This window comes from Lissotriton vulgaris, chromosome 6, assembly GCF_964263255.1.
Source record: "Lissotriton vulgaris chromosome 6, aLisVul1.2, whole genome shotgun sequence".
Lineage (NCBI taxonomy): Eukaryota > Metazoa > Chordata > Amphibia > Caudata > Salamandridae > Lissotriton > Lissotriton vulgaris.
Genome location: NC_141694.1, coordinates 976,537,635 through 976,565,414, shown reverse-complemented (window position 1 = coordinate 976,565,414; position 27,780 = coordinate 976,537,635).

The following is a 27,780-nucleotide window of genomic DNA, read 5'->3' as shown; positions in this document are numbered from 1 at the left end:
ATACACAGCCACACAGTCAGTGCACGCTTTCACCAGGCACACACACACACCATCAGCTGTCAGTGCAAACTTTCACCAGGCACAGACAGCATCAGTCGTCAGTGCACCCTTTCACTGGGCACAAACACCACCAGCCGTCAGTGCACACTTTCACCAGGCACAAACACCACCAGCCGCCAGTGCACGCTTTCACCAGGCACACACCACCAGCCGTCAGTGCACACTTTCAGCAGGCACAGCCATCATCAGTCATCAGTGCACTCTTTCACAGGGCACAAACACCACCAGCCGTCAGTGCACGCTTTCACCAGGCACAAACACCACCAGTCGTCAGTGCACGCTTTCACTGGGCACAAACAACACCAGCTGTCAGTGCACGCTTCCACCAGGCACACACCACCAGATGTCAGTACACACTTTCACCAGGCACATACAAACCACCAGCCGTCAGTGCACCCTTTCACCAGGCACACACCACCAGCTGTCAGGGCACGCTTTCAGCAGGCGCACACCACCAGCAGTCAGTGCACCATTTCACCGGGCACAGACACCATCAGTCGCCAGTGCACGCTTTCACCGGGCACAAACACTACCAGCCATCAATGCACGCTTTCACCGTATTTAAGCATTACAGTGGATTCCTGTCACACACACAACCACAGAAAACAGTGCACGCTTTCACCAGGCACACACCATCAGCCATCAGTGCACGCTTTCACCAGACACAAACACCACCAGCCGTCAGTGCACGCATTCTCCAGGCACACACAAACCACACCGTCAGTGCACACTTTCACCAGGCACAGACATCATCAGTCGTCAATGCACACTTTCACCAGGCACACACACACACACACCACCAGCCATCAGTACACGCTTTCACCGAGCACAAACACCACCAGCTATCGGTGCACGCTTTCACCAGGCACACACCCCCAGACGTCAGTGCACGCTTTCACCAGGCACCCACACACCACCAGCTGTCAGTGCACGCTTTCACCAGGCACCCACACACCACCAGCTGTCAGTGCATGCTTTCACCAGGCACCCACACACCACCAGCCATCAGTGCATGCTTCCACCAGGCACCCACACACCACCAGCTGTCAGTGCACGCTTTCACCAGGCACCCACACACCACAAGCCGCCAGTGCACGCTTTCACTAGGCACACACCACCAGCCTTCAGTGCACGCTTTCACCAGGCACACACACCACCGGCCGTCAGTGCACGCTTCCACCAGGCACACACACCACCAGCCGGCAGTGCAAATTTCCACCGGTCACACACACCACCAGCCATCAGTGCACAATTTCTACAGGCACACACACCACCAGCCATCAGTGCACACATCAATTGTTAACGCATCCACAATTAACTATTGTACCAATCGCAGTATGGCGCACTTTACTTTTAAACATATTCATCTAAAGCGCAGCATGACACCATTGCTACAAAAATAAATACACATTTTTTTGGCTTACAAGTTATAGACTTTTGTTGCAATTGGTGTTGCAATATTTAGCATTGCCAATAGCTCAAACTTAATTAATGCGAGACCTATTGCATTGCAAATGCTTGTTATATATAGTCATAAACTATTTGAATTGATATCTCTCATGATGCCACACATCGGGCAATGCCATCAGATTGATACCATAGTTTCATCAATATACTGTTGATTATATGTGTTAGATATTGAAGAAACTTAATCTGTAAGTTTTTCAACTCACAAATGAGTCAACGTAGGTCTTGTTCAACCATAGTGGTTTATTCAACCATAGTGAATTAAACATACTGATTCCATATAAAATGTGCATTTGTGTTGTAATGAAACATGATTCAAACAAAAGCACAAATACTGCGACTGAAAACAACCTTCTATAAATGCTCTTGAAAAAGATTATTGGGCTTATTTATGAGAAACTAATGCATTGCGGTGCCACAAGTTAAATTGCTGCGCCACACTGCGTTATATTAAAGGCTCAGGGATGCAACATATTTACAGCAACATGTCGCATCTCTGTGCCTCTCCCTGCGCTGGCACACTAACTGCTGCCATGCGCAGTCGCAGGCACCCTTGCACCATGGTGCAAGGATGCTTGCCTCGTGGGGAGATTGTTTTTGTGCAGGAAGGGGCACATTCCTGTACAAAAACATTCACTTGAGCTGATTTTCTCTTCCATGTTGTGCTGTAGTATGCAGCACACAGTGAAAGAGGAAAAAAGCGAGGAGAAATGAAAACATTGGGGGTGGCGTAGTATTCTGCTGTATTTAAGGTTTACGATTGCTCGTAAATCTAGAAATGCATCAGTGGACATGGGTGTTGCGTGAGACACCCACAACAACACCCATGTCACGCCCCTAACACGCAAGTGTTGCGTGAAATGGGATGATATTTCCGAGCACATGTAAAGCCACGCAGGGTGGCTTTACGTGTGCTTGTAGATTTCACACAAAACAAGTGATGGACCGAATGTGGATCAATGTCACACATTCATCCCAGTCCAAGGATCTGGGCCCAAATCCATCGTTTTTTTGCACTCCACACCACCCTGGGTTAGACAATGGCGATATGCAAATCAGCTCTGACCCTGTGCCCCATGGGAACAGTCCAGTCCGAACTACAAAAGCCATGTCCTTCCCAGAACGGAATCAAGCATCCGAGGACCGGACCGGTTTCGAGGTAACACCTCTCATCAGCCCGGCTAGCTTGACTCCAGTGGTGTGGAGTGCCTGGGACCCACGTCTGAGCATCCCCAGCGCACTTATGGCGGAATTTGCAAACAAAACAAGTGATGAACCGAATGTGGATCAATGTCACACATTCATCCCAGTCCAAGGATCTGGGCCCAAATCCATCGTTTTTTTGCACTCCACACCACCCTGGGTTAGACAATGGCGATATGCAAATCAGCTCTGACCCTGTGCCCCATGGGAACAGTCCAGTCCGAACTACAAAAGCCATGTCCTTCCCAGAACGGAATCAAGCATCCGAGGACCGGACCGGTTTCGAGGTAACACCTCTCATCAGCCCGGCTAGCTTGACTCCAGTGGTGTGGAGTGCCTGGGACCCACGTCTGAGCATCCCCAGCGAACTTATGGCGGAATTTGCAAACAAAACAAGTGATGGATCGAATGTGGATCAATGTCACACATTCATCCCAGTCCAAGGATCTGGGCCCAAATCCATCGCTTTTTTGCACTCCACACCACCCTGGGTTAGACAATGGCGATATGCAAATCAGCTCTGACCCTGTGCCCCATGGGAACAGTCCAGTCCGAACTACAAAAGCCATGTCCTTCCCAGAACGGAATCAAGCATCCGAGGACCGGACCGGTTTCGAGGTAACACCTCTCATCAGCCCGGCTAGCTTGACTCCAGTGGTGTGGAGTGCCTGGGACCCACGTCTGAGCATCCCCAGCGCACTTATGGCGGAATTTGCAAACAAAACAAGTGATGGACTGAATGTGGATCAATGTCACACATTCATTCCAGTCCAAGGATCTGGGCCCAAATCCATCGTTTTTTTGCACTCCACACCACCCTGGGTTAGACAATGGCGATATGCAAATCAGCTCTGACCCTGTGCCCCATGGGAACAGTCCAGTCCGAACTACAAAAGCCATGTCCTTCCCAGAACGGAATCAAGCATCCGAGGACCGGGCCGGTTTCGAGGTAACACCTCTCATCAGCCCGGCTAGCTTGACTCCAGTGGTGTGGAGTGCCTGGGACCCACGTCTGAGCATCCCCAGCGCACTTATGGCGGAATTTGCAAACAAAACAAGTGATGGACCGAATGTGGATCAATGTCACACATTCATCCCAGTCCAAGGATCTGGGCCCAAATCCATCGTTTTTTTGCACTCCACACCACGCTGGGTTAGACAATGGCGATATGCAAATCAGCTCTGACCCTGTGCCCCATGGGAACAGTCCAGTCCGAACTACAAAAGCCATGTCCTTCCCAGAACGGAATCAAGCATCCGAGGACGGGACCGGTTTCGAGGTAACACCTCTCATCAGCCCGGTAGCTTGACTCCAATGGTGTGGAGTGCCTGGGACCCACGTCTGAGCATCCCCAGCGCACTTATGGCGGAATTTGCAAACAAAACAAGTGATGGACCGAATGTGGATCAATGTCACACATTCATCCCAGTCCAAGGATCTGGGCCCAAATCCATCGTTTTTTTGCACTCCACACCACCCTGGGTTAGACAATGGCGATATGCAAATCAGCTCTGACCCTGTGCCCCATGGGAACAGTCCAGTCCGAACTACAAAAGCCATGTCCTTCCCAGAACGGAATCAAGCATCCGAGGACCGGACCGGTTTCGAGGTAACACCTCTCATCAGCCCGGCTAGCTTGACTCCAGTGGTGTGGAGTGCCTGGGACCCACGTCTGAGCATCCCCAGCGCACTTATGGCGGAATTTGCAAACAAAACAAGTGATGGACCGAATGTGGATCAATGTCACACATTCATCCCAGTCCAAGGATCTGGGCCCAAATCCATCGTTTTTTTGCACTCCACACCACCCTGGGTTAGACAATGGCGATATGCAAATCAGCTCTGACCCTGTGCCCCATGGGAACAGTCCAGTCCGAACTACAAAAGCCATGTCCTTCCCAGAACGGAATCAAGCATCCGAGGACCGGACCGGTTTCGAGGTAACACCTCTCATCAGCCCGGCTAGCTTGACTCCAGTGGTGTGGAGTGCCTGGGACCCACGTCTGAGCATCCCCAGTGCACTTATGGCGGAATTTGCAAACAAAACAAGTGATGGACCGAATGTGGATCAATGTCACACATTCATCCCAGTCCAAGGATCTGGGCCTAAATCCATCGTTTTTTTGCACTCCACACCACCCTGGGTTAGACAATGGCGATATGCAAATCAGCTCTGACCCTGTGCCCCATGGGAACAGTCCAGTCCGAACTACAAAAGCCATGTCCTTCCCAGAACGGAATCAAGCATCCGAGGACCTGTTGTGTTTGTGTAGATTTCACACAGCAGGTTGCGTCCCTGGTGCATCACGCACTGATGGCGCAAGGGGCTCATAAATAAGCTCCTATATATCTTTCTTTATCCTTCCCAACCACATTATTATAACCCAAGTGATAAACATATATATACTTATGTAAAGAAAACCTCTGATGTCGTAGACCAACGAAAGATCCGGTGCTCCAGAATGTTAGTTATGGCAGTTACGGCTGTAATTTAATCCGTAGGCTCACGCGTTTTCGCTTTATCACATCCACATAAACAAGTAGATAGTGCCCAAACAAATATGTTCCACACCGCAAAGAGCAATAGTAAAAAGACTCAGGCAGTGCTTTGTGCTCTCAGGTACAGCATGAGAGGAAAGCTGCATGTTCTAATAAAAATATACACACACCATTCGGTATACAGTGGGGAACCTCAGTACAAATCCTGCAAAAACAGGGGGCAATACATACAGAAACTTTCTTCAGATGTGACATGATTTTCAGGGCACAATGAGCTGGTTTAAATCATGACATTCATTTAGACATGGCTGCAGTTCCTGTTTTGCATTTCAGTCAAACGCCAAATGGCGGACAGTTCCACACAAACAAACTTTGCGCCCCTTTAAAACAGATTGCTCCGGATTATCACACAAGAAATTAAAAATAATTCATTAATACAAATTAGTAATTCATAAAATATAATAAATAAAGTACACATTCAAGACATGCGCATGCCAAGTGGCAGGTAAAATCAAAGGCAGTATGAAATTGTCAACATTCTTGTAAAGCCCCATGCTAAAATCACATACAATTGGTCACATAAATAGTTATTCATACACAGACAAACAATTCCCACAAAATGGAACGTTAGCAACCAATGCCTCTATCAAAATACAAAAAACAAGTGTATCCCTAAGTGAAACATAAATAGACACAAGTTGAAGACCAAAAGCAAATCACTAATACATAAATGTATTTCTCGATCCAGACTCAGTTAGAAATAACTAGGGATTTTTATAGAGAGAGTAGAAGAAGGGAAATCGGAGTGTACAGTCTCCATATCCAAAAGAACAGTGTCTAAAGTACACTGCTATCCAAGAAAAAAATCATCAAAGTATCCCACAGATATACTAATTTTTAGAGTCATCAGTGAGAAAGAAATTAGGAGGAGAGAAAAGAAAAGATGCAGAAGAAACTGCTCAACATGATCAAAGCCAAAAGGCGCCCTAGGAAGCAGGGAGACAGTAAAGGTATGTATATGCATTCAACATGTTCTGCTCATCCAATTAACCCAGATGTACAGGCATCTCTTCATCCTGATTGAGGCCTCCAGGGCAGTGGTCGAAGTGGGGAAAAAAAAGTAAGGGAACTGTGGGTGGAGAATCAGGGGGCGGGAATAACCGAAGATTGAATGAGTGGGCGGAGTCAGGGGTGTGGCTAGAAATAGCAAAACATACCAATTTTTAGTATGTTTAGCATTTCACTGACCAGTTACAGCTTATAACGTTATTTAATTAAAACAATGGATAAACATGTTTATTTGAGGATTAATTCAGGAAAAGAAAACACTCAAATATAGCAAAAAGAACAACTGGTGGACAGAATGCAGAACAGTATCATACATTCACCCCAGTACAAAGATCGGGGCCTAAATCCATTTTTTCTTTGCTCACCATGCCATTCCAGTTTGGACCCAGCCATATGCAAATCAGTCTTGATCCTGCACCCAATGGGAACAGTCCAGCCTGAACTGCCAGGCCAGGTCCTCCCTGGACTGGAAACAAGCATCCTAGGACAGGTTTCGGGCTTTTAGCCCTCATCAGCCAGGATAGCTTGATTCCAGTGGCATGGAGAGGACGGGACTCATGTCTGAGCATACCTGTCCCACTCGGGGTCACAAATGCAAAAAGAACAATTGATGGTCAGAATGCAGAACAATGTCATACATTCACCCCAGTTCAGAGATATGGGCTTAAATCCATCATTTTTTGCTCACCATGCCATCCAGTTTGGATCACAGCCATATACAAATCAGTCTAGATCCTGCGCCCAATAGGAACAGTCCAGCCTGAACTGCCAGGCCATATGTATTCAAGTGTCCTTTCATTCGGGAAGTGAACACAAAGCAGTACCCACTGAACTATGCACATAACATATTGCTCTTTGATATGCATGGTACATGTTCTTTGCAGCAGGCATATTACCCCTCTTTACTCCCTTAGATAAGCAAAACAGCCACTAGACAAAACATGCTCCCATCTCTCTCCCGCAGGTACATTGATCACCAAAGTTATCTTGGCACTCGTATTGTTGACCGAAACCTGATGCATATACAATGAACTTTGCAGTGTTTTTAAAACTCCTGCACTTGTACAACACTGGCCCCCCCAAACTAAACTGGCCCCCTACCCTTCCAGTTGCCCTGGGAAACGCCTGCTCCTGCACTTTCACTGCTCTTGTCCAGTCAGTACTCCTGCTCATGCTCGATCTACACTCCTGCTTCATCAATTCCCCTGACCCTCCCTTCTCCTGGCCCGTCACTTCTCCTAGCCCGTCACTTCTCCTGCCCGTCACTGCTCCTGCCCTGTTCACCGCTCCTGCCCTGTTCACCGCTCCTGCCCTGTTCACCGCTCCTGCCCTGTTCACCGCTCCTGCCCTGTTCACCGCTTCTGCCCTGTTCACCGCTCCTGCCCTGTTCACCGCTCTTGCCCTGTTCACCGCTCCTTCCCTGTTCACCGCTCCTGTCCGTTCACCGCTCCTGTCCGTTCACCGCTCCTGCCCGGTCACTGCTCCTGCTCATGCCTAATCACTGCTTCTGCCCCGTCACCTCTCCTGCCCCGTCACCTCTCCTGCCCCCTCACCTTTCCTGCTCCATTACCACTCCTGCCCATCACTTCGCCTGCCCGGTCACCTCTCCTTCCCTGGTGCCTCTCCTTCCCTGGCGCCTCTCCTTCCCTGGCGCCTCTCCTGCCCTGGCACCTCTCCTGCCCTGGCACCTCTCCTGCCCTGGTGCCTCTCCTGTCCTGTCGTTTCTCCTACCCTGTCACCTCGCCTGCCCTGTTGCCTCTCCTGCCCTGTTGCCTCTCCTGCCCTGTCCCTTTTCCTGTCCCATCACTTCTCATGTCCTGTCACTTTGCCTGCCCCGTCATTCCTGCCCCGTTCACTACTACTGCCCCGTTCACTGTTCCTGCCCCGTTTACTGCTCCTGTCCGTTCACCGCTCCTGCCCAGTTACCGCTCTTGCTCATGCCTAATCACCGCTCCTGCCAGATCACTTCTCCTGCTTTGTCATTTCTCCTGTCCTGTCACCTCTCCTGCCCCATCACCTCTCCTGCCCCGTCACCTCTCCTGCTCCGTCACGTCACCTGGCCCGTCACGTCACCTGCCCGGTCACTTCTCCTGCCCGGTCACTTCTCCTGCCCGGTCATCTCTCCTGCCCTGTCACGTCACCTGTCCGTCATGTCACCTGCCCGGTCACTTCTCCTGCCCGGTCACTCCTCCTGCCCGGTCACCTCTCTTGCCCTGTTGCCTCTCCTTCCCCGTCACTTTTCCTTCCCCATCACTTCTCCTTCCCAGTGACTTCTCCTGTCCCGTCACTTCTCCTGTCCCGTCACTTCTCCTGTCCTGTCACTTCTCCTGTCCTGTCACTTCTACTGTCCCATCACTTCTCCTGTCCTGTCACTTTTCCTGCCCGGTTCACTGCTCCTGCCCCGTTCACTGCTCCTGCCCCGTTCACTGCTCCTGCCCCGTTCACTGCTCCTGCCCCGTTCAATGCTTCTGCCCCGTTCAATGCTCCTGCCCCGTTCACTGCTCCTGCCCGGTTATCACTCCTGCTCATGCCTAATCACAGCTCCTGCCCAATTACTTCCACTGCTTCGTCACTTCTCCTGCCCCGTCACCTACCCTTGCCCCGTTACCTCCCCTGCCCCGTCACCTCTCCTACCCCGTCATCTCTCCTGCCCGTCACTTCTCCTGCCCCGTCACTTCTCCTGCCCCGTCACTTCTTCTGCCCCGTCACTTCTCCTGCCCAGTTACCTCTCCTGCCCAGTCACCTCTCCTTTTCTGTTGCCTCTCCTGCCCCGTCAATGCTCCTGACCCGTCACTTTTCGTGCCTCATCACATTTCCTGCTCCTGTCGGGTCAGCACCCCGTCTGATCACCGATCCAGCCCCATCACTTCTCCTGTGCCATCCCTTCTCCTGCACCGTTCACTGCTCTTATCCATTCACTGCCCCTATCCGTTAACTGCTCCTGCCGGATCCCGCTCTTGCCTATGCCTAATAACCGCTCCTGCCCCTTCACTTCTCGTGCCCCATCACATCTCCTGCCCCGTCACCTCTCCTGTCCCGTCACTGCTCCTGACACGTCAACTCTCCTGCCCGTCACTTCTCCTATCTGTTACTTCTCCTGCCCGGTCACTTATCCTGCCCTAGTACCTCTCCTTTCCTGTCGCCTCTTCTGTCTGGTCACTGCTCCTGCCCAATTAACTCTGTGTACAACATTAACAAATTACACAAGGTGTCAAGTTCCCCACAGTAGTCTGTCTGGGGAAAGCGTCTCTGTAATCACCAACTCAGATCTCACTGGCACTTGATATGCTAAAGGCAGAGGGTGGGCACATTGTCATTCGAAAGGGGATAATCTGCCTCAATCGGAATGACAATGGGCCTGCCCTCGGTCAGTGCGAGCTCAGGGGGGCGGGGGCTGCTGCAGCCTGTGAAGTTCACAGAGAAGTGCGAGCAGCCCCTGGAATCTAATGAAAAAAGTTATCGTTTTAAGTAGGACTATTCTTGCCGTCCCGGGATGCTTTTTTGAAAGTAAGAAGTAGTGGAACGGACTGAAATAATTTTTAGAAGTAGGGGCACGCCGTGCCCTTCCGTTCCCGCCCACTTCTACCACTGCTCCAGGGTATCAACTGTTAAGTAGGAGGATATATCCAGATTCCAACATCCTCAGAGTGCGTTCCCTAACTCCACCTCTTTTGCTCAATGCCACCCTGTCAATTACAAAAAAGGAAATCTCATGAGTGTCAACGAAATGAAGTTGGTGCCGGTGACTTGCAATTGCATAGTTAGGGTCCTTTTTTCTCACTGTACATACGTTTTCAAGGATCTTCTTCTTCACAGGGAAAATTATACTGCCCATGTATTGTAACCCACAGGGACAGACTAAAACATAAATCACAAAACCGCTGTTAATTACTGAACATCTTTATCCTTCCTCCCTTTCTGTGTTTAGTGTGTATGTCTTTCTGTTAGTACTGTGTGAACACGGTTTACACTTTCCACATCTGTAGAACCCTTGCTGTTCCTTGAGCTAGGACCGCTGCTGGCTTATGGGATAACTGTGCACCAACATGTCATTCAGGGATCTGCTCCTTCTGTAAGTTATGAAATGAAATGAAACAGAGATTTGTAAAGCGCAAAACATTCACCCGAGGTGTCAAGGCGCTTGCTCATCATAAGCAGGATTTAAGCTAAGGGGTTCGAAAGCACCTTAAAGACTGAACAGCCATGACTTTAGCGCTTTCCTGAAGGCTAACAGATGATTTTCCTGTTTCAGCTTTATTATTAAAATTATTGAAATGTGTTAAGCGCGCGACTACCCCCAACAGGGTTTTCCCGGCGCTGTAGACAGCTGAGCAGCAAAGAGCACATGTGGGCTAGTGGTTGGAAAACAGCCAGTTCTTCCAGCTTGATAGATAGTAATTTTCCTGTTGCAGAATGTTCTAATGATGTTGTGGATATGTTAGCCTAATGTGTCTAACCAATATGCAGTTCCAGCTTATTGTTCATGTGCTGCAACCCACTGAGCTATTTTTGTAATATGCAAGCTTCAGCTGGATAGAATTGTTTCTGTAATGTGTAAGCTTTTGTCTTATTTTTGCCTTCTAAGTTAGAAGACCTGTTGTAGTACATTGCTTTCCCGTGGTCCCAACTCCGATTAGTGCACCAGCGGCGATTCGCTGCTGAAAGTCAGCGGCTACGTGTAAACAACTCGCCGAGCGCGGGGTAATTCAAACCTACGTAGGTGCATTAATCGGAGTTGGGACCACGCTGGGTAGGAAGAGGCTTCTCCGCCAGCGTTCTGTATCGGTTTTCAAAATACTGCCCGAGTGAAGTGGGACTTTGAGCAAAACAAATCTCTGGTTCTGTAAATTGTAATCTGAACCACAACTGGGTACAAGATTAACTCCAATACCCAGTTAGGATAAAAGTGGGCATAGTACATTAACAAGAATAATCGTCGGGGGAGCATTCACCGCACCGCCGACAGACGTACGCAGTTCAAGCTCCACCTCGAACCCGGTTGGGTTTATATGAAGGCTGTTTCCCCCCCAGTCCTGATGAAGACCCGTGTCTGACGCCTCACGTGCGCTTGTAGAGGGTCGAAACGTCGACGAATATTTGGATCTGTTTTACCAATATCTTGTACCTAAAACTGACAAATGTAGTATACAGTAGTATAATTGAGATTGTGCAGACCAAGTTAAACTACTGTTCATATTTTCTTGTATATAACTATTGTATAGTTCTTTGATCACTTTTGCGCCGCCAGCACTGAGCAGACAATGTCACAAATTTGCACTTTTTGATCACTTATTGTACAGCCTATCTTGCAATTTATAAAGAGTATTTATGAATGACTATTGGAAAGGGGCGACCACTTGGTCCCCCCGAACGTATGGTTGGGTGCCCCGATCCTCCCGGGAAACCATTTTGGGCACGGGGCGTGCCTCGGCTGGTATGCCCGAAGCGGCGTAGCCGGGGCGCGCCTTTTCCCGCCCAAGAAGGGTTGTCCTAGACACCTACACCGATGACCACGCCCAGTAGGCGTTCCGGAGGAGGGCACACGCCCTCCCGCAGAAGAATAAATAGAGCGGAAATCCGAAGAAGCGTCCTCTTGTTCCTGTGCTCTGAAGGCTGCACCCACTCGTTGCTCGTGAGCCCTCAACGGAACAAGCAGCAATTTTGAGAACTTGTAATCTTGTTGTTTTTCTTTCAGTTACTCGAAGGCGAAGAGTCCAGGACCTCGTTGCTCGTCTAAGGAGCCGATAAATCGAAACCATGGCTGGCAAGAAAGCAGGAAAGGGTTCCGAGACGGATAAGGTGCTACGCCTGTTGATGAACCGAATGGCTGGCATGGAGCGGAAACTCGGACAAGTCCCGCCGATCGGTCGAGGCCTGGCGGACGTCAAAAAGCAACTGGCTGCACTGAGCAATCCTGGTAACCCTAAGAAGGTAATAGGCCCGGCCTTGCCGGGAATCGTCCCTGAGGGTGGAAGGAAGCGGGTCAAAAAGAGGGCGGTTTCAGGGGAGGTCCCGGTCCCTGCGGTGCCCCCGGCCACCCCGGTCACACCAGCTGACGGCCCGGTACCAATCCCAGACGCGGGTCAACCGATCCTGGTTGTGATTACCCCCGCTAACGATGAGGATATGCCTTCTGAATTGGCCACCCAGTTGGCCGCATGGCTCAATAAGAAAGCAGGGGGTGCCAAGGCGCCCGGAGACACGGCCGAAGAGGCCAAGTTACTAATACAGCAGTTGCGGCAGTCGCGAGATGCTGCGAAGGCGAATCTTCCTCTTGTTTCCCCACAGGTGACACCGGGAGGACCGGCAGTTGGTCTCGAGAAAACGGCGGGAACAACGACCGAACCGGGTAAGCTCGCTTTGCCAATGGCGGGGGAGGGCTCATTACCCTCTAGGCGGGAGAGGGTGGCACAGCACATCCCTATGGCCACAAAAGAGTTGATATGGGGAGAAAAGTATGTCAATATGTTTTCGTTATTAACTGACCATCGCGAGATGGAATATGCCAAAACCCAGAAAGATTTGTGGCACCCGAGCGTGTGGCGCGCCAAGATGGCGGAGTTCAGGGTGGATGAAACGATAACGAATTGGGCGAAGGCCTTTGCAATATTTACTGCAGTTATGGGGGAACGTAAACCCGAAGTATTAACTGAACTGTCTTGCTATCAAACTCGTATTATGGATTTCTATGCAATGTATGAGGGAGAGGAATGGAAAGGTTACGACATGAAATTCCGAAAAGCAAAAGAATATGATGCCTCTCTGACATGGGACTGCCTCGACTCGGTCTCATGGCATAAGCAGCTCCTGCCGGGGGCGGCAGGTACATCCTCGCCGGGCGGGAGTGGGTCAGGGGTTTCCCGCCAAAAGCCCGCGGTGCCCTTTCGAGCAGGCGCCGGTGGCAATCACCAGCCGAAAACCGGCGGGAATGGTGGAAAGCGGGGGGTCTGTTGGGGCTTCAATCGAGGCAACTGTAACAGACCGCAAGGAACATGAAGGTTCAAGCATATGTGTGTGCGGGCTGTGGGAATTCCTCACACCCGGAGAGTTCATGTAGATCGAAAAATAACGGGGCGGGAGGAAAGGGAGGGTCCAAGCAGGAGTGAGGTAGATCGTTGTGACCAATTGCCTACACCCGTTGATCTCATGGCTATGACTCCTTGGTTAAACAAATACCCTGATTATGTCTCTGCTGGGGTGTTGAGGAAGGGATTCTTGCACGGCTTCCACATCCCGGCGGGGGATTTTCGAGGGGACTCCTTTTGTAAAAACCAGTTATCGGCGCAACATAATCCAAGTGTGGTAGAGAGGAAAATTGCGAAAGAAGTCAGCTTGGGGCGAGTGGCAGGGCCTTTTCATCGCCCACCAGTGGCGGATTTCATCTGTTCCCCGTTAGGGGTGGTCCCGAAGAAAGACCCGGGGGAGTTTAGGCTTATCCATAACCTGTCCGCTCCAAGGGGTTCCTCGGTGAACAAGGCCATTGACCCAGAAGTCTGTTCGGTGCGGTACGCATCATTCGATGATGCCGTTGCCATGTTAAATCGCCTGGGCCCCGGGGCGCTGATGGCGAAATCGGATATCGAATCGGCGTTCCGGTTGCTCCCGGTACACCCACAGGATCAGCGCTTGCTAGGTTTTGCATTCCAAGGGAGTTATTACATGGATAAATGCATGACGATGGGTTGCTCCATTTCTTGTGCCTATTTTGAAAAGTTCAGCTGTTTTCTAGAGTGGGCCTTCACCGAGGCCACAGGGCATAGGCATGTTATGCATTATCTAGATGACTTCCTGTTCTTAGGAGCGGCCGGCGACACAAAATGTGCGCAGGCGCTACAGGACTTTTGCATCCTCATGAGGGAGTTTGGAGTCCCATTGGCACCAGATAAGACGGTTGGACCATCTACTTCACTGGAGTTTCTGGGGATTGAGCTCGATTCTGTGGAGGGATGTTTCCGTTTGCCAGTGGGAAAGGTAGCCAAATTTAGGGCTTCCCTGAAGCTATGCCTTAGTAAGGAGAAAGTGACCCTGCACCAGTTACAGCAAACAGTGGGTCAGCTTAACTTTGCCTTGAGAGTTATACCAATGGCGCGCCCCTTCTCACGCTCTATTGCACAGGCTATGGTTGGTCTCAAAGAAGGACACCACCGTACGAGACTGTCTGCAGAGGTTCGCCAGGATATGCGCATTTGGTTGGCATTTCTGGCGAACTTCAACGGTCGAGTAGTATGGAGCAAGCCGCCAGCGTCTTCAGACGAGCTAGGTTTGTGGACTGACTCGGCGGGGAGCGTGGGATTTGGCGCCATTTTTGGTAACCGATGGTCGGCACAAACATGGCCGGCGTGGTGGCACTCCAGCGGTCTCACAAGTAACATTGGGTTCCTGGAACTATTCCCTATTTTTGTAGCTTCTGTGGTATTTTGGTCTGATAATATGTCTGTTGTCGAGTGCATTAACCAACAGGCAGCACGCTGCAAATGGATCTTGAGATTGTTGAAAGAAGTTGTGCTGCGTTGCATGAGATTGAATGTACAGTTCAGGGCGAAACATGTGCCGGGCGTACTGAATCATGCGGCTGATGCACTCTCTCTTCACATATGCAGGCGTTCAGGGGTTATCTACCTACAGCGGACCTAGTGGCGGCACCATTCCTCGAAGCACTTTGGCTAATCGGTGCCCCGGATTACAAGACTTCGTGGCAGCAAGCTTAGCCCCCAGGACGAGGAAAGCATACGAAGGAGCGTTTCGTTCCTATTGCACATTTTTGGGTCCTACAGGGAATCAGAACTGGGGTCAGGAGGAATCCTTCCTGAGGTTCTTGGTAGCACTACACAGAGAAGGCCGATCAGCGGCAACGGCCAATAGGCATAGGGCGGCCATTTCATTCATGGCGCAGGTGCATGGCATAAAAGACCCAACAGGTTCCTTTTTGGTGAAAAAGCCCTTCGCGGCTGGCAGCGCCTCGAGGGTCGCAAGCAAGATGAGAGGCGCCCGATTGGCTTAGAAAGGTTGTCCATACTCATGGCGAAACTAGTCGAGACATGCTCTTCCCAGTACGAGGCAGTTCTGTTCCGGGCAGCTTTCGCATTAGCGTTCCATGGGGCTATGCGGGTGAGCGAACTGGTCGTAAGGAATAAGAAAGACGTTGAGGGAGGCTTGTGCATAGATCACATCCTAATTAGGGGTGATTCGATGGTAGTCACGATAGCCAGGTCCAAGACCGACCAGGGGGCTACGGGAAATAGTGTTGTTGTGCAGCGCGTGCGAGGGTCCCCCACGTGCCCGATAATGTGTACAGAGGAATACTTGGCACTAAGGGCGGATACATGGGGGGGGAGTTTGCTGAGGCACAATGATGGCACCCCACTGACGAGGTTTCAGTTCCAGAGGGTGCTAGCACTGACAGTCGCTGCTGCGGGCATGGACCCGGGCGATTTCGGGACCCACTCCTTTAGGATAGGGGCTGCTACTGAGGCTACAGCCAGGGGTCAGAGTGCGGATGAAGTGAAACAGTTGGGACGATGGTCCTCGAATTGCTTCAGAAGGTATGTGCGATTGCACATGTTGTAAAGTCAATTGGCATGCACTCACGCTTCTTGTCTTTTGTTTGAATTACAGTTTCGCGAGCCTGTCACGCGGGGCGGAATTTGCAGTCGACCCAGTACCAGGAGACCAGCGGTCTTGGATCACCGTCTAGAGAGGGAGTGGTATGGGTCGTGGGCCACTCATACGTGAGGCGCGCCGGGGACGTATTCAAAGCAGGTGACGCGACTCGCGCAGCTGGGGAATACGGGTACAGAGTGACCTTCCATGGGAAGAGCGGGCTCTGTTTTGACCAATTCGAGTCATTTGTTGAGGGTCTCTTAGGGCGGAAAAGGTCACCGCCATCTGTAGTCATAGTACACCTGGGGGGCAATGACTTGGTGACACTGGGTAGACGAGTGTTGTTTGAACAAGTTTTGTCTGCTGTTAGCTGGTTGGCAAAAAGAATCCCGGGGTGCACGATTGCCTGGTCCCACATGATTCCCAGGAAAGTATGGCGGGGGGGCCTTTCGGTGTCTGCACTGAACCATTCGGTGAAGAAGGTAAACAATAAAATAGGTAGATTGTTTCGCTCTGCGCAGTTGCATAGCATTCCTCATGGGTGTATTCGGGGTGATCACATGTATCTGAATGATGGGGTTCACCTGTCCCGGGAGGGGAATGTTTTACTCATAGGAGACTTCATAGCATGGCTAAGGGGTTTGAGGAAGCATGACCTTTAGGAGGAGTTGGGGGGGCGGATAGTCGGTCAACTATCCGGCCTGTGGCGGTAAGGTCATGATCGGTGAGCAGTAATTTTAAGGTCCCTAGAGGGGGGCGCCACCCAGAATGGATGGGAGCGCCCGGGGGGAGGCGGCCATTGGCCCCTCCCACGGGGATGCGGCACCCACTAAGGATGGGTCGCCTAAGGGGAGATGGCCATAGGCCCCTCCCAGGGGAGGAGGCGGCTATATGCCCCTCCTACTAATTTCCCGGGGGCCGGATATCCGCGACGGCGGATAGAGAGTGTGGGGATGGGGGGGGAGTCCACGCTGTCCTTCCTACAGATACCTCACACGGGAACTCGGACGACCTTTAAGATGGCGTTGAGTGAAAAGGGGGCCCCCACCACGACAAGGGAAATTACAGTTGGCAATGAGGGTACAGTCCACTGCGCATGCGCCACTCACACCGTGAGGGCGAGAGTTTTGGTAGTAGGGATCTGACACCGGTTAAGACCTTGCTGTTGGCCCTTAATGCTAGGATGTACAATTTTAATTTAGAATGGATGCTTTTGCAGGATGTTAGACTCGGCTTGGAAACCTTTGTATTAGACATCTGTTAAGGTTAGCCAAAGAACATGTCTTCATCGAAATGTAATAAATGTAAAATTGTACATGATTATGAAACTTTTATTTAATGTTTTAAATTTTGTTTCATATTTTAATAAATACGGCCGGGAGGGTGACTCCCTCCCGCCTTCCAAAAGTTCAAGCCTGCGTCCGACTTCCCATCCTTGGGGATTGTGTTGGGAGGGGGTGACGGGCATCCCGGCCATATGGAAAGGGGCGACCACTCGGTCCCCCCGAACGTATGGTTGGGTGCCCCGATCCTCCCGGGAAACCATTTTGGGCGGGGGGCGTGCCTCGGCTGGTATGCCCGAAGCGGCGTAGCCGGGGCGCGCCTTTTCCCGCCCAAGAGGGGTTGTCCTAGACACCTACACCGATGACCACGCCCAGTAGGCGTTCCGGAGGATAGTACACGCCCTCCCGCAGAAGAATAAATAGAGCGGAAATCCGAAGAAGCGTCCTCTTGTTCCTGTGCTCTGAAGGCTGCACCCACTCGTTGCTCGTGAGCCCTCGACGGAACAAGCAGCAATTTTGACCCACCCACCAGCCCCTTATGGCAATGTTTGTTTTGTAATAAAGTTTTGCTGAGTTAGGCCCCTTTTTTTTTCCTTTGTAGAAAAGTAAAGGAATGTTTTAGTTGAGGGTGTGACTTCTGTCTGTAGGATACTGTTTTTCTTTTTAGGAGTAAACAGTCTTGATACACTTAGGTATGATGAATTTCTTCCTTCCTTAGTAGGTAAACAACTGTCGTATTTATTTTTTTGGTCGGGCGGTAAGGTCATGATCAGTGAGCAGTAATTTCAAGGTCCCTAGAGGGGGGCGCCACCCAGAATGGATGGGAGCGCCCGGGGGGAGGCGGCCATTGGCCCCTCCCACGGGGAGGCGGCACCCACTAAGGATGGGTCGCCTAAGGGGAGACGGCCATAGGCCCCTCCCAGGGGAGGAGGCGGCTATATGCCCCTCCTACTAATTTCCCGGGAGCCGGATATCCGCGACGGCGGATAGAGAGTGTGGGGATGGGGGGGGGGGGTCCACGCTGTCCTTCCTACAGATACCTCACACAGGAACTCGGACGACCTTTAAGATGGCATCGAGTGGAAAGGGGGCCCCCACCACGACAAGGGAAATTACAGTTGGCAATGAGGGTACAGTCCTCTGCGCATGCGCCACTCACACCGTGAGGGCGAGAGTTTTGGTAGTAGGGCTCTGACACCGGTTAAGACCTTGACGTTGGCCCTTAATGCTAGGATGTACAATTTTTATTTAGAATGGATGCTTTTGCAGGATGTTAGACTCGGCTAGGAAACCTTTGTATTAGAGATCTGCTAAGGTTAGCCAAAGAACATGTCTTCATCGAAATGTAATAAATGTAAAATTGTACATGATTATGAAACTTTTATTTAATGTTTTAAATTTTGTTTCATATTTTAATAAATACGGCCGGGAGGGTGACTCCCTCCCGCCTTCCAAATGTTGAAGCCTGCGTCCGACTTCCCATCCTTGGGGATTGTGTTGGGAGGGGGTGACGGGCATCCCGGCCATAAATTCATAAAATAGTGCATAAATACATGATTGGTGTCGGATTCTGATCTTTACCTTATATACTACATACAATTATGAGTAAGTAAAAAGAAATGTGGTACACCCGAAGGAACCAATTGCTATAATATTGATTAACTGCCCAGGTTCTTAGGGATACTGGGTTGACCCCATTGGAGATTTCACGCAGTTCAACTGATGTCAGATTGGCCGATAGCTAACCCGCTCCTGTAGAAGACTTTTAATTTTGAGATGTATGTGAATATGGATTTATCCCGATTTTGTTTAATGTTTTTGATGCAGCTAAGATAGATTACTTGCAGGAGAGATTGTTTGCTAGGCACAGCTGTCAGAGCATGTTTGATTCCCTAAGGTTGTGGCAAAAAGAGGTTTAGCAAAGACAGATGAGAGGATAGCCTAGAATATGGGAAGATCAAGAGTTTAGTTTAAAAAAAGAGAAAAAAAATGTGTACGTTTGGAATTTGCATGTTGTTCCCATTTAAAGTCGCTTTTAATGGCTCAGTGAGCCAATGTGAGCAGTGATTAAGAGGATGGGGTATGTATTTTATGTAATATGTTTGATTTGGTTATAATTGGTTTGGTTTGAGAGCAGTCTGTGGGCTTCCTTTTGTTTGTGTAAATGTTTGTTTGAATGAAGTGAGTGCGTCTTGTTGCATGAGTTAGATTATCTGGTCCTTGTGAGCTACCTGAGATGGTTGTGCCTGGCTCTCAGAAAAGAAAAGAATGAGAACAAGTAAAAAAAAAACACTGTGGCCTTTTAAAAAAAATGTGTTTGGAACTTATTTAATTTGGTTTCTTTCATCTCCTTAATTTGTGAACAGTAGAAGATGAAGAAAAAAAAGGATTTGATTACAAGTATTAGAATGTACATTAATAGAATATAGAAAGAGTGTAAAGTTTGAAAGAAGTGAAAAAAAGGAATGCACAGATAATTAGAATTTGTGTATTTTTCATGTAGTTTGAAAGTGCATGCAGGGCTGTGCTCTATGGAAAAAGGAAAAAGAGAAATGTATTTGTTAAAATAGGGTTAATTATTGCATGTTAGAAAGAGTTAGGAAGACTTATTGTCTTGGACAGCTCCAGAACGAGGAGCGCAGAGCGCGAGGCAGATTTTGGCCTTGAGGTCTGTAAGGTGGTGGGGGGGCCAGGAAGGCTGGCGAAGGCTGGCTAGCAGCCCAGAATTCTTAGCTCTTGGAAGACTGTGAGAGTGAAATGCATTTCTGAACGGCAAAAGCGGGCCTCAAAAGGGGGGAGACCAGGAGTTGTTTAGTTAGTCTTAAGAATGACCTGTTGAGTGGATGTGTTTCAGTCCACAATAATAAAAAAAAAGGTTGTAGAACTCTGGGCTGGTAAGGTTTAGAATAACAGTGTGTGAATTGTTATTCCGTTCTGGAAGGGTTAATTAGAAAAGGGAAAATGGATGCAGAGCAGATGTGACCTTGGTTTGATAAGAGCATTCCAATGGGTTCGCAGAGCACAGGCAGCAGATTGTGGGGGGCTAGGAGGCTCAGCTCTTGGCACAGACAGGCAGAGATACATAGTTGGAGCCATGTGAATTGTGAATTTGGAGCGAGTCTGCATAAATATGAGTGCAAACTGCTGCTGGTTTAGACGAAAGTATAATGCAGTTGGTCAGAACACCTGTGATTTAGTATTAGGAACAAATTATGAATAACTTTCAACAGGTTATTGCATTTGGACATAGAGAATTACACATTAAAATGGCCTAGTCTGAAAAAAGGATTGTTTTGAGAAAAATTAATTTACTAAATAAGTTAGTGAGTGTTTCAGATGCAATAGTTTAAGCACATGTTACTCCTATTGTTTGAATTGTATTCAGAATCAGTGATTGATTTGTGTGCAGTTTAAAAGCAAAAAGAAAAAGAGATTTATTGGTTGTCTGTTGTGTCCATTTTTGTTGTTGATTTTTTTTGTTTCACTGTTGGTCCATGTCATAGTATAAACATTTTCTATTTAAATAAATATTGAGTTGGGTGTCTCTGATTGGCATACTGATTAGTGACTTTGCTAGTGGATCCCTAGTGGAGAGTACTGATCATGCGAGGGTAGGTAAATGCATAGCGGCTAGTAGGTAAAGAATATTGATTGTGTTGCTCATAAGGGCGGCCTGGTGGGAATGTATATATGTGTGTATATATATATTGGACTTGTATAACAGTATTTGTATGCAGTTTGTCCATGGGACACCATTGCAGTGGGCCCAGTGCCCCACCCGCTGAGTGGAGGTGCAGAGTGTGTGTTTTGTGCAAATGTCTGCTAGTGTGCACTGGAGTATTTAGTATGTTCTGGGGGTGAGAATATACCTTTGGCAACAGGATTAAATGTGTATGAAGTAAGATGCCCCTTTTTGTTTAAAGATGAGAAAGTGCATTGGTTATAAAATGGCCCATTTAGACAGGGAAAGATGTCTGTTCAGAAATAGATTTAGTACCTTTAATAACAAGAATAAATTGTTTGCGCAAATATGAAAATTCCTGGTTCATGACAAGTGAAAGCTGTGAAAGTAAATGTATATCTTTTTCCCTTTTTGATGCTGCCTTAAATGTCATTACAAGATTGTCATGTGATTTTCAATGCTGCTAAATGTTGTGTCTTTTTGGCTGAAGATTAAAAGAGGTTAGGTTGTTTCTTGTCTAAGACAGCAGACAGGGTTTTTAGAAGCGAACTTGTTTTTTTTTTTACATTGAAAGGATGTTATTTTTTCCTTTAGGATTGGGATAAGTATATATAGGGTGATGATAGATAATATAGATGAACTGGTGTGAATGAGCTCCAAGCATAGGTTTTAAAGTAAGTATTTGTAGAAAGGTATTTTTACTAAGTGGTTGCCTTTTTGTCCAATATTTTGTGTGTTGTTGTTTTTTTTGTGGTTTGATTTGTTTCGTTTCAGTGCAATGGGAAATATTTTTATCTGTGTGTTATGGTGAGAATTGATGCAACTTTGTGCTAGACAGATTAAGTGTGCCCTGACACCGCATGATGTATGACATGCATGAGAAAAATATAGTCCTTTGAGTAACTAATATTGTGTTTTCCTTTTTGTGGCCTTTGTGTTTGGTATATGTATTATTGCGTATTATTTTATGTTATACGCATGTAAATATATTGTGTGTTTTATGTTTTCTTTGGCTTATTGTACATTGTTTGTTCTGTTCTGCGTGGTAGATATGCTAGTCGATCTTAAGCCTGACAAATTAAGCAGGCCAGCATGCTGGGTTTTGGGCTGCAGGCTCACTGTGAATGAAATGCATGGCATTGTGTTGTGTATCACAGCTCATTTGCATGTGTTACTGTGATTTGTCTATGCTTTCTGTGCTTAGCACAGCAAGTATACCTGCTGCTTTGGTATGCTTGTTTTTATTTTATGTATGTTTCTGTTTTGTATTGTTTTGACAATTCTATTTTTGATACTATCACAAGCTCCACTGTGGTGGAATTTGTTCTGGTCCCTAAATTTCACAGACAACACTTCAGCAGTGTATGTCTATTTGGTCAAATGGTATAGTAGAAAAATACAAGAGTTCTACGGTGTACTCATGGTGTTGTGTCACAAGCCTTACAATCACCTAAGTAATTTTTGTTATTTTATAGATGTCCATTTTGCCGCCATTTCCCTAATGAATGTCGCATAGTGCCTAGTTATGGGGGACTTTAGCTGTGTCCCAGTCCCATTTCCTTTTCCTTATTCCTTCATGGGAATGAAAGGCCTACAAAAGTAATAGTGCATTTTGTAATAAATAAATAATTATAATGAACTTTCCTTAGTTACATTGTATTAGATATTAATAGGTGCAAACATCATCTTGTGGCAATAACATTTGTACATGTGCTAAAAGGCTTTCTAGCCCTCTCAAAAGTGCTATGTATCTCCTAGAATTTTGTTTATGCCCAGTGCTACACCCGGGGGTTGATGGTGTTGACTGAAGTGAAATATGTTTCAGATTTACGCCTGTCAAACTGGGGGAGGAGGCTAGCTCCCCGCTGGAAGCTAGCTCTCCGCTAGCTCTCCTATAAATTAAAACTAGGTAACATGTATATTGCTCCCTCCTCTTCTCAAATTTTTATTAGCCTGTCCTGCTTTGATCTAAAAGGGGAATTAGATGTGGGTAGTTTTGTTCTATAAGTGTTGGGTGATAACACCATTATTGTAGTCTTGCAAGTACATTGCTAGTTCTTTATTAGCTAGTCTGTGAAAATAAACTGATAGTCTTTATTAGAGGATTATTTTAATTGGATAGGGATGAAAGGGATGAAAGGACTGGTAGCCCCAGACTAGTGTTTCCTTATTTGACCTTTGAAGGGAACAATAGGTCGGTACTTGGTACACAGGTATCACAAGCCTCACAAGTCTCTTATCAGTTAGCCTGTATAGTTGAGCTGACAATCCCTAATAGAGCTAATGAACAGGTTTTCCCCTAAACAAAATGTTACATGGTCTAAATAGTGAGAAAGGTGAAAGATGCTTGTGTGATCCTCAGCAAAATATTGTTTTTTAGAAATATAGGGGCAGATGTATCATCCGTTTTTTTGTCGCAAACGCTGCGATTCGGAAAATAGCAGCGTTTGCGACAAAAAAAACGGGATTTGGAATGTATCATGCAAAAAGCCTCGCAATATTAAGGAATCGCTAATTTAGTGATTCCTTAATATTGCGAGGCTTTTAAGAAATGGCAAATTGCAATTTAATATTTGAAATGTATCAAGCATTAGTTTTGCCATTTTTGACTAAGAATTCGCAAATTACCATCAACTTGTAGTTGGTGGTAATTTGCGATTTCTTTTCAAAAAGCACTTTTTTAAAATTCTAAAGGTACCATATGACGCTCATACATGCCCTTAGGGCATGTATGTGCGCCATATGCATATACATGTCAAATTCAGGGGTGCAGCAGGGTGTCCTTAAGACACCCTTGCACCCTTGCAACTATTCTCAATTTGCGATTAGCAAATTGCTAATCGCAAATTGAGTATAAATTCACATTCATTCCTATGGGCCTCCTGGCCCATAGAAATGAATGGGAAATTATTCCTTAATTGCGATTAGCAATTTGCTAATCGCAATTAAGGAATTTTAGGAAATCGCTAATAAATAGCGAAATTCTACATACATACCATTTTGCACTTCTCAAATAGCGATTCCTTAACAATCGCTATTTGAGAAGTGCAAAATGGTATCTTGATACATCTGCCCCTATAGCTTTGTAGAAGTTAGTTTCCTGCTGCTTCTATAATATGTGAGCATGGTCATGAGCAAAAATATAGTTGTTTTGCGTAAGAAAAAGAATATTAGAAGTGTTTGAAGTTTTGCACAACAGTGAAGGTTCACAAAGTAGACGCTGTGTGCTCGCTATAGGAATAGCGGTTTGAACTTCCCTTTTTGCTGTTTCTCAAGTGCAAATGCGGGAATACAACATGTTTGTTTTGTTTTATTTTTTCTCTTCTCTTAGAATTCAGTAAATGCATACGTCCGTCCACAGGTAATACAGCGAAAAAGTCAGATATGTATTGTATTACCTATTGTCAGTGCACAAATTTATTGATAGGCCTGAGATGTGTTCACCTTCAAATTGACATTGGTAGAGTGATATGAAAGCACAGAATAGACCTCATTTGGTTTCTTTGAAATTGAATTTTATTCATATGCCTTGTCTAAAGATCTTTGTTCTGTTCATCAATAGAAATGTATCACATCGCCGGAGCCAGAGGGGACCCAAGCATCAGATCCAACTTCAAGACTCAGTGCAAGTCAAGTCTCGTCGTCAAAAGATACCAACGGAATTTTTGCTTGGAGCCAAGGTACCGCTGAAGCTGCTGTAGGTGTGTGATTCCTGGGTAAGAAAAGGGCAGGCCTGACCGAGATGGAGAACTCACTCTTCGCTTTTGTGCCATTTCCCAATGGTTGGAAACGGTTTCTCAGAAATACTTGAGAGCGGCAGTTCCGTCTGTGCAAGAGGCTGCCACCAGTTCTCCAGTGGCTATACTCCAGGTTTCCCTGTTCCCCATCTGTTTTGGAATCTACAGTTTTTTCTGCTGATAAGGAGGTACCTGGCCACACTTTATACAATCTATGGCCTCGACAGAAGAGCGGTGCACCAGGAGAAGAAAAGTAGGAGGTAGAGAGAGACTTTAGTCTTAGGGTACAGATACAGTGCTCTTAATATCTGTTAGATTCATATCTGGTGTACTGAGCGAGACACTGGACAAAATTTGTAGAGGGCACTACCTGGATTGGTGGTTGCTAAATTCTGCAAGAAAGACTTTGCATCATTGGCCAAGATTGTTTTCCTTTTGAGTTGCTAGCAAGTGCAGCTCCAACGCAGACAATTTTTGAATTTTTTGATGAGTTGCTAGCAAGTGCAGCTCCAACGCAGATGATTTTTGAACTTTTGATGGAAAATAAGAGCTTGCCTGTGAGGCTCAGACGGACACAGGGAGAAGACTCCCCTCTGGCTGGCTGTATTGCAGATTGTTTCCTTTAGTTTACTTTAAGCATGGGCGAATTTTGCGAATTTGCGGTTCGCGAATTTGCGGATTTGCAAACTCGCAATTCGCAAAATTCGCAAATTCGTGCGAATTTACGAATTTGCCAGTTCGAGAGGGTTTTGTACAAGTTCGGGAACGCGAACTTACTTGTGTGGTCGCAACGGTCGCGACCATGTTGTTTCTACGTGTCCAGCCTGTTAGCGACCCTGTGGTTCATCGCGGCCACCCTCCGGTTCATCACTGCCACCCTCTGGATCATCACTGTCCCCCTCTGGATCATCACTGTCCCCCTCTGGTTTATCACAGCACCCTCTGGTTCATCACTGCCACCCTCTGGTTCATCACTGCCACCCTCTCGTTTGCCACTGCCACCCTCTGGATCATCACTGTCCCCCTCTGGTTTATCACAGCACCCTCTGGTTCATCACTGCCACCCTCTGGTTGATCACTGCCATCCTCTGGTTCATCCCTGCCACCCTCTGGTTCATCACTTCCACCCTCTAGTTTGCCACTGACACCCTCTGGATCATCACTGTCCCCCTCTGGTTTATCACAGCACCCTCTGGTTCATCACTGCCACCCTCTGGTTGATCACTGCCATTCTCTAGTTCATCCCTGCCACCCTCTGGTTCATCACTGCCACCCTCTCATTTGCCACTGCCACCCTCTGGATCATCACTGTCCCCCTCTGGTTTATCACAGCACCCTCTGGTTCATCACTGCCACCCTCTGGTTCATCACTGCCACCCTCTGGTTCATCACTGCCACCCTCTGGTTCATCAATGCCACCCTCTGGTTGATCGCTGCCATCCTCTGGTTCCTCCCTGCCACCCTTTGGTTCATCACTGCCACCCTCTGGTTTGCCACTGCCACCCTCTGGATCATCACTGTCCCCCTCTGATTCAAGGCTGCCACCCTCTGATTCATCACTGCCATCCTCTGGTTCATCCCTGCCACCCTCTGGTTCAAGGCTGCCACCCTCTGGTTCATCACTGCCACCCTCTGGTTTGCCACTGCCACCCTCTGGATCCTCACTGTCCCCCTCTGGTTTATCACAGCACCCTCTGGTTCACCACTACCACTCTCTTGTTCACCACTGTAGATTATGGGGGGAAAGCAAAGCACACCTTCCCAGCCTCAACTGAGATGAATTAATTTGGGGCTGGTTAATATGTCACTGAATTTGTGCTTCAAGTCTGGCACCTGCTTCCTTAGCTGTAAGACCTTCCTGTTGCAGTTATTTTTTTTACAGGAGCATTGTGCCATACTTGTAACTATTCTCTGAGCCTGCTTTGAGGGTCAGAGCAGGGTCAGAGAATAGTTGAAAGTAGGCAACTGAACACTGGAGGGGCCCCTCAGGAAGCACTACAGGGAATGGTTACAAATTAGTTTGAACTTTTGCACCTGCTAAGTGCTTTCAGTTTTCCAAAATGTGTTTTTCTTCCATTTCGCAAGATTTGCGGGACGCGAAATCGAACTTGCAATCCGCAAATTCGTGCGAATTTGCTGATTTCTCTTTTTTTGCATGTTTGCCGGTTTTTCTTTTTTTTTGCGTGTTCGGGCGTTTTTTTGCTTATTCGCGGGCCGCTTGCAGCGCACCGACCCCGAGGCTGCCCATGAGGTCATCTACGGGCGTGGCCATCTTGTTTGCGTGACGTGTTTCCGTTTCCGGGCGCTCGTTGCAAGTTCGCATCGTATGCGGCGCGCGATTACGTATTCGTGGGCATTTTTGCGTGCTCGCGGGGGAAATATCGCGTGAACTTACCCACGTGATCCTCTATGGGCGCGGCCATCTTGTTTTTCATTCACTGCTATGGTTTTGGGCATGCTACCTTTCTATCCACCTCACATCTTTGCAATCCTATGTTTTTCTAAACTTTTTTGTTTTTTTTTTGCTTATTATCTCTCTCTTCAATTTCCTACATCTATATTTTGTGTTTTTTTAAACTTTTTGTTACTTTATTACCTACTTTATTTATTTTGCTCTCTCTCTTATTTTTTTTCACACCTATTCTTCTTTTCTTCTTCTTGTGCCCAGGACCATGGCTAAGGGAGGCGACAAGGGCAAGGGGAAGGGCCAGCCCCACGTACCCGGCTCCCTTGCGGGCGTTGGAGGGGGAAGGAAGTGGAGCCCAGGGAGATCTTTTCTGCGGTGGAGGTGACCGCCTTGCTGGTTTTTGTCCAGGTCAACCTCCCTAAGACCGTGGCAGCAGGTGGGCGGATTGCTTCCGGTTACGGCCTCCGGGAGCATCGCCAGCTGTGGGAGAAGGTGTGCCGGCACATGTATAAGGAGTCTGGGGTCCGGCGCACCTACCAGCAAGTGACGCACCGGTGGACTGACATCTTGGACCGGGAGCATGGCATGCTCGACCTGCTTGGTGTGGAGATCCCTGGGCTTGGTAAGTAGCTATTTAATAACTACTTTTATTCCTTCTGCTCTGTTATATTGCTAATCTATTTTTTTCCTGAAGAGTACGAATGTTGCTGAGTAGATTACATTTCAGGTAAATTAATGTTTAAATAGCTTCTGTCATTGCAGGTGCTCGCCTG